Source organism: Nicotiana attenuata, unplaced genomic scaffold (assembly GCF_001879085.1).
Source record: "Nicotiana attenuata strain UT unplaced genomic scaffold, NIATTr2, whole genome shotgun sequence".
Classification (NCBI taxonomy): domain Eukaryota; kingdom Viridiplantae; phylum Streptophyta; class Magnoliopsida; order Solanales; family Solanaceae; genus Nicotiana; species Nicotiana attenuata.
This window is the reverse complement of record NW_017670336.1, coordinates 422,248-430,546: the sequence shown is the minus strand read 5'-3', so window position 1 is coordinate 430,546 and position 8,299 is coordinate 422,248. Positions and strand designations below refer to the sequence as shown.

Sequence of the window (8,299 nt, the reverse complement as noted above, 5' to 3'; positions counted from 1 at the left end):
GAGCGTGGGGTAGAGCACCGTTGGGGATTGTGACTTGGTCCGTCCCGATTGATGAAATTACTACGTATTTGACTGAAACTACTTGTTATCATCATAATTTGGGTTGATTGCCATGTTTGGGCTTCGTGCCAACTATGTGAATCCTTCAGGGATTGATATCACTGTTTTCGCATTACTTTGCATATTATTTGATCTCGGTCCAAGGTTTTAATACTCTTTTGCAAACTCAGCCATTTTTCTAAGATTTGAAAACTGAAACAATATTTTATTGACGTTTTGAGCTGAGAACTACCATGTTGTATTGCCCAAGTGGCTTATGTGCATTTCTGGACTGAGAATGGATCGGGCTGCGCGCCGCAGCAGTGTTACATGTGCATTTCTGGACTATGGATGGCTCGGGCTGCACGCCGCAGCGGTGTTACATTGATTTTGAGGCCGAGGGCCTGGTTGATGCCACGAGATGGCTTGATATTGCGCTTGGGCTGTAGGAGCCCCTCCGGAGTCTGTACACACCCCCAGTGAGCGCCGTCGACGTTAAATATGGATGGCCCGGGCTGCACGCCGCAGCGGTCATATGCATTGCATTGCACTCATGCACTGGTTCCTGTTTGTATTACGTGTCATGACATTCAGCACTCGCATTTCATTCGCTTCTATGCTACTTCTTGCACTGCTTACCTGATACCCTGGTGTTATTTGTTGATGGAGTGTTGTGCCCGAGGGGCTGACTTATGTGCTGACTTGCACTATCTGTTTCGCATTCATTTGCTTAACTGTTGAAAAAGACATTTTCAAAAGAGGTTTTAACTGAGCCCAGATAGATTTTCTAAAGGATTTCACGGTTTTACTGTTTTCTCAAAGGGTAGCACTGTTCTATATAGCATGATGGAGTGCCTTTCGTGATTTCTTGCCGCTCAGTTATTATTTACCTTTATTACTCACTGAGTTGGAGTACTCACTTTACTCCATGTACCTCGCGTGTAGATGCAGGTATTGGTTACCCGGTAGCGGGTTTGAGCTGGTTGAGGATTTGCTATCGTAGCTGAGCAAGGTGACCGCCGGCGTTCGCGGCACCGGACTTCGTCTTTTGATTCTAAACTTTATTCTGTATATTATTGACCCTGTGGTCGTGTCCAGACTTCCTTAGATGCTCGTGACTTGTGACACCCCGGTCGGGCTGTGTTGGGTCGTATATATATCGATTGTTATTGTCATTAAGTTGTATTTATCCAATCATTTATGTTTAAAAAATTTTGAAAGAGGCGTTGTTGTTCTGTTGGCTGGCCTTGTCTTCACGAGAGGCGCCATCACGACCGGGTTGGGAATTGGGTCGTGACACATGTTATGCACTGGGTTTATTAGATGATGACAAAGAGTATGTGGATGCCATAAAGGAGGCAAGTAACTGGGGAATGCCATCATATCTTAGGCAATTATTTGCTATGTTACTATTATCCAATTCAATGTCACGACCAGAATGTGTTTGGGAGGCAACATGGATTTTATTATCAGATGATATCTTACATGAAGAAAGAAGAATGTTGGATAATCCAGGTATACAATTCGACCTTCTACATAAGATTTTAATATTATAAAATTGTTAAATTTTACATTACTTGTGCATACAAATTAAATGTTACTCTATTCTACGATATACATTTATGCTTGCAAATTATGAGCGATTAATTATTAATATATTTTGTTGGAGACATAATCGATGTAGCCTTCAAACGAATTAAGGTTACATTAATTTGCTTTTATTATTTTCAAAGGAAATCATTTTGATGTTATCTTTATATGACTCATGGCAACTATATACTTTTATGATTAATTACTTAATTATATACTTTTGTTATTTTAGAGGATGAGCTAACAAACGATGAACTAAAGAATCGTTGTCTACAAAAGTTGGAAATTTTTTTAAAAGGTTGCGGAAGAACGTTATACGATTTTCCAACAATGCCAACACCGGTTTTCAATGAAGAGGAAATTGACAACACGAATAGACTAATCTGTGAAGAATTGCGTTATAAAAGGTGCTCTTTGTCTAAGGAACATGAAGAATTATTGGTTAAATTGATAATGGAGCAAAAGTTAATTTATGACAGAATTATCAAAGCAGTGCATGAGGACAAAGGTGGATTCTTCTTTTTATATGGTCATGGAGGAACCGGGAAGACATTTATTTGGAGAACTTTATCTTCTGCCATAAGATCTAAAGGAGATATTGTGTTAACAGTTGCATCCAGCGGAATTGCATCTCTTTTGTTACCAGGAGGCCGAACAGCTCATTCGAGATTTGCAATCCCACTCAATGCAACTGAAGATTCAACATGCAATATCAAACAAGGTACTCCTTTATCAAAATTGATTGTCAAGGCAAAGTTAATTATTTGGGATGAAGCACCAATGATGCATAGATATTGTTTTGAAGCTCTAGACAGAACTCTAAGAGATATTCTTAGATTTAAAGATGCAACCAATTTAGATCGTCCATTTGGAGGAAAAACCGTTGTTCTTGGTGGTGATTTTAGACAAATACTTCCAGTCATTCCAAAAGGTACTAGACAAGATATTGTTAATGCTACCCTTAATTCTTCATATTTGTGGAATCACTGTCAAGTCTTAAAGCTATCAAAAAATATGAGGTTGGAAGGAAATCAGGTGGATTCACATTTGAATGATCTAAGACAATTTTCTGATTGGATTTTAGCAATAGGTGATGGTATGCTTGGAAATTCTGTTGATGGTATCGATAAAGTTCACATCCCTGATGATCTTATCATAAATGATTGTGGTGATCCAATTTCTGCGATTGTGGAAACTACATATCCAGATTTTTTAAGTCATTGCAGTGATTTAACATACCTGCAACAAAGAGGAATTCTTGCTCCCACTCTTGACATGGTTGAATCAATCAACGAATACATGGTTTCACTAAACAAAAGTCAACCAAAAACATTTTTTAGTTCCGATACAATTTGCATGTCAGACGATGCTTTTACAGGTTTGGAACACGTACATACACCTGAATTCCTAAACACTATTAAGTGTTCTGGAATTCCAAATCATGTTATCACTTTGAAAGTGGGTGTCCCAGTGATGTTATTGAGAAATATAGACCCATCTTCAGGGCTATGTAATGGAACAAGATTAATCATCACTAGACTCGGAAATCGAGTTATTGAAGCAAAAATTTTATCGGGAAATATGGCTGGACAAAAGGTCTTCACTCCGAGAATGTCATTAGCTCCATCTGATGCAAGAATACCTTTTAAATTCCAACGAAGACAATTTTCAATAGTTGTATCCTTTGCAATGACGATAAACAAAAGTCAAGGACAATCTTTATCTCATGTTGGGTTATATTTGAAAAAATCGGTATTCACACATGGCCAGCTTTACGTTGCTCTATCACGGGTTACAAAAAGAAAGGGATTAAAGATTTTGGTTTATGACGATGATGGACAAATTTCAAATAAAGCAATAAATGTGGTTTACAAAGAGGTTTTCCGTAATTTACTTGGAGAATGATAGCAAATCTGATATATTTTCGGAACAATTTTGGTTGTCATGCTTCTGTCTTTGCTAAACCATATTGGAAATAATCTTCAGAAACAATAGTTGACAACTTCAATTGGTAAGCTTAACTTTTATCTCATCATCATTTGTTGTTACTATTTTCAGTTACTTTGAAGTATTAACTTCTTAATGTTTACATCTACTAACAAATAACTCGCAAAGATATATTTCTTCCAATAATATACGCTACTTCAATTCTATCCTTCCTAATGATGTCATTTGATTTCAAGTTTTTTTAGCGCTTATGCAAAATATGGCTACTCACATTTTTTCCATTAAGGATATAACAATTTCGAGGATGCAACAGATGTTTAAATGTCGAGTTGTTCGTCTATGGGAAGCCCTGGATTGTTACAATTCATACACTTATTTCTCCTTTGAATTGGTTCTACAAGATGAAAAGGTATTACAAATCAATTTCTTTTACTTACAACTATTTTGCATCTTTAATTTTAAATAGCAAATTCTGCAATTGTTGTTATGCTGGTCACGAATTTTTAAACCTACTTTCTTGATTGGTTGTAGAATATTTCAATATACTACAACAATTCACTTTTGGTTCTTCCAATATTTGGATTAATAGTTAAAATATATAACGGACATAATCTGGATACTTATATAATCTTTAACGACTTCTTTACTTAGCTAAAGGAGTTTAAGTGTAATTTCTTGCTCTCCCATCTTTGTAAAGAAATGAATTATTTTTGCACTTTCTCGGTACTATTCACTAAAGGTACTTCTTTGCTTATCAAACTGAAAAGGATGATGGCTTTTCTCAGTATACTAATTTTACTGTTTTTTTTCTGTTTCTTTGGAAAATACTCTCAATTTATTTTGACACTTGCTTTTTTTACCAATTTGTTTAAGTAGATATCCTCTTTTTATTTAAAAACTGTATTTTCTATGGCTTGCATTAATTATGTTTTCCGCAATATTAATAAATAATTATCTCACAAAGTTGTCTCATAAGAAGTTGTATTTTAATTATTCTGTCATGCTAAATTCTCTTTAAAATATACATTCTCTTCAAGGGACCTACATCAAATTCTGAATCAAATTATAGTTAGTTGAACTGGTCTACTGCTTCAACATTTACCGAAAAAGGAATGATAAACGGTTATAAATCTGCCATAATAACAGCTCAGGTTAGTTAAAAGTTCGAAACTTTCTCATCGGATTACATGCTATGTCCACGTTTTCTTTATTTTTTCTGAGAATGTAACCTTCTATTTCTATTTTGATACTTACCCATTCTCTCTTTGTCGCTGTGTTTTTTCTTTTGTTCAGTTTCTTAATATTATTATTTCCTTTCATTGCTTCAGTGATTTGCACCTTTGCACATGTTGTCCGTCTTTATTCCACTTATTACTTATGCTTTTACATTAATTGAATCCTGTTAACTTTTTGCCTATTTCTCTAATTTATGCCTTCTTTATAATCTCTACCTATTTTTATGGAAATAATATTGAAAATACCAAATTCTATTATTACCAGAGATAAAATATCAAAAATGTCGTTCTCCGTAGTTAAGTTATGATTTGTTCGTTCTAACTTCACCTATATTTATCTATTCAATGTGATTTCTTTTTAGGCGATCGGATACAATCTTCTATTGGCATGTCCGTGCTGCTTCATTTGAAAACACAACGTAATTACTTTGGATTATATGTTATAGTGAACTTTAGCGTTTGTCAAAAAAAATACAACTTCATAACAACACAAAATTAACTTAAGCCTCACATTTAATCAGCGAACAACCTTGACCGATCTTCCACTACAAAACTACATCCTACATTATTTTTCTTTATTTTTTTTAATGTGGCTTCTGGTAATGTCGTTGATAGTGCAGCAAACAGAATGGGCCATTGTCAACTCACGTTCATTCTTCACCTTTTCAATAACTTGCTTTACCCCATGTTGCCCCTTTCCAGCCAGACCATACACATATGCTCGACCAATTTGGAGGTATATTGTTTTGGATTACAGAAAAGGGAAAATCTAATGATTAACAAACTAGAAAAGTTTAGGTAAGAACTTTCAAATTAGTTTACTACAACAGCTTTTGCGCCAAGTGGTAAGGCCTTCAATATGTCTGTTCCTCGCCTCACTCCTGCATGAAATATAACTGGAACTTTATCTTCAACAGCATGTAAAACCTTAAGCCATTGAAGATTAAGAACAATTATGTGATTCCCATTGTGTTTCAAATCCAAATTTTGCTTACATATGCAAATGTTTAGAGTTGTGAATTTTAAAGAAATAGGACCAAATCCCTCCATCCAAAATAGTCTATTTTATTAATTCTGATGACATATATGACTCTTGCACGACTACCTTGATATTAAAGGGAAATCACATATTAATACATGTATAAACACATTGTAGTAGGCTTCTCTGTTTCAGAATAGAGTCAATCTATCTTCTCTTAACAGCAGAGTGTTAGAAGTTATTTTTTGTCAATGTGAGCAGTAACCTTAATTTTATTGTGTGGCTGCTACAAAATTTACTCCTTACTTGAGATATCTTTGCATCAGTTTGGTATCTTTAAAAATTTACTTCTATATTTGATATAATGGTTAGACGATAGCTTGATTTGGCATATCATAGAGAATAAGGATTGGGAGTTATGCATTTGCATAAGTAATTACATGTATGCAATATTATTATTTTCACATCAACGAAAGTAATTACCTGTGTCATTAGGTATTTAGTTTTGGTATTTTTATTTATGAGCTGGAAGTAGCAGTGTTTTGGAATTTTTTAGAAGATGTTTTGGGCTTGGTTTATGTGTGTTTTCATGGATATTTGCAGGTTGTTTTTCTGCTGCGTTTTGGAAGGATTTAACTGCATTTTTGGATGATTTTCAGAACTTACGGGGGCTGTTTTCAATTTTTTAATGCTGCCATTTCACGATTACGCTTATTGCCAAAGAAAACAATGGCTTAACATCTTGATGAAAATACTAAAGCACCTGTTAAACAAAGCTAAACGCTCAACGTGTTTTGAGCCTCGCTTTAGGCCTTTAGCGCGCCTTTGATAACTTTAGTCTTATGGTGGTCTCTGTTTTTGGTTTGACACATCCTACCCTATCTGCCGCCCGAAATTTATGTACCACAGCTTATATAGATACTTCTCTTTGGATATTATGTAATGTGTTTCTGCTTCTGTTTATGAGAGCGTCTTATTATTTCTGATTGAGCACAACTTCTGCGTCATAATAAACAATTTGCTGCTACATCTCCATCTTCCACATTTTGAATTATACTATAAGATGGCACACCATCAATAACTTCATACAATTTGTGCAGTTTAAATTTATTATGTTAATGTTTTATTATCGGCATTCTATGTTTCCTCTCAATAGCTGTGGTAATCATGTTTGGACAACAGTAAAGACGTTAAGATTGACTGCTTCATTAGCTTGTCTTAGCTTCTCCAGTTTTATGATCTACACATCTCTCCTCTCACTAATAAGGAACTCAAGTTTCATGTTGAGTATTAACAATTAAAAGGAGATGGTAGGGACTATCCGAATGCAAAAAGGGCTGCACAACAGTTGGTAGAAGCTTCAGTACAAGATCAAAGTATTGGGCAGAATAATTTATTACAGTTGCAAGCTGGTGATCAACAAGCTGCTGCTGATGCTAATATCCCTGATGGTGCACAGTTTCTCAACAATTATGCAATCTCAAAGAATTTTGCTATTGTTCCTGTCGATAGAAGTGATGCTACTAACCACTTCCCCACGTTTTCAACCCTCTACTTCACACCTCCCTTCAAAATTCCTCCCCACTTACCCACTATAACCACTTTCCCACTATAGTAATCCCATGATATTATAAAAGCACATAATAAGGGAGGATTTAAAACAAAAAAATTCAGAGAACAACGAAATCAGAGGTTCTTCCAACAATATTACGTTCAAAAAAATATTCAGCAAAATCAACATAGCCTCAAGTGTGTAAATTTTTTCCCGATAACAACGGTATGAAATATATGATTTGTACCTTAGCAGAAGTTCAAAGAAAAGTTTATCACTTCCGCAGTTAGAGCAAGAAGTTTCTACAACATTTTAGTATTTTTAGTTTGTTCTATTAGCGTATGTATAACATATTTCAAAGTCAGACATGAGTATACACATTCTATTCACATTTAATTATGTTGGTTGATGAAGTTTTGTGGCGATATGTCAACATATAGACCTTCTGTTTTTTATCTAATTCATTCGAATCCGGTATGGTCTTTTTCAAATAACTATTTTTTCTATTTGTTGGTTACCGAGTATCTATTTGGTATAACAGTTTTGGAATAACTGTTTTTTTGCTTTCACTACTGTTTTTTTATTGCAATATAGTATAGTATCATGGAAATGAATATACAAAATTCTATATCTACTACAGAGCAACTTTCAAAATAATATGCATGTACTATGTTATCACATTGACATGTTGTAGCTATTCTTATTCTTTCTTTAGTCCTATTTCAGATATGGATGAACAAGGACACGTTCAAATTACTCCAACTACGACTGCTCAAATTCAACAAAGGGTACAACGTCGAAGGGTACGCCGTCGCAGCATTTTTTCCTATAATGCTTCTGACTCAAAGCCTGAAATTATCAGGAATATCCCAAGGTCGATACAAAATAAGTTAAGAGATCGAAGGGCTGAACGAAGGGAAAGAGAAAAGAAATTTACAGAGCTTAGGCCTGCACTAG

At 34.9% G+C, this 8,299-nt stretch overlaps 1 long non-coding RNA gene and 1 pseudogene across 1 annotated transcript; both read left to right on the top strand.

Moving 5' to 3' along the window:
- LOC109238028 overlaps window positions 1-3,534 on the top strand; it is a 14,270-nt pseudogene extending 10,736 nt beyond the window's left edge.
- A 1,330-nt stretch (window positions 3,535-4,864) lies between these two features.
- LOC109238032 lies at window positions 4,865-6,876 on the top strand. The gene is made up of 2 exons (XR_002069693.1): window positions 4,865-5,609; window positions 6,394-6,876. It is a non-coding gene; the product is annotated as an uncharacterized LOC109238032 (long non-coding RNA).
- The last annotated feature ends 1,423 nt before the right edge of the window (window positions 6,877-8,299 follow it).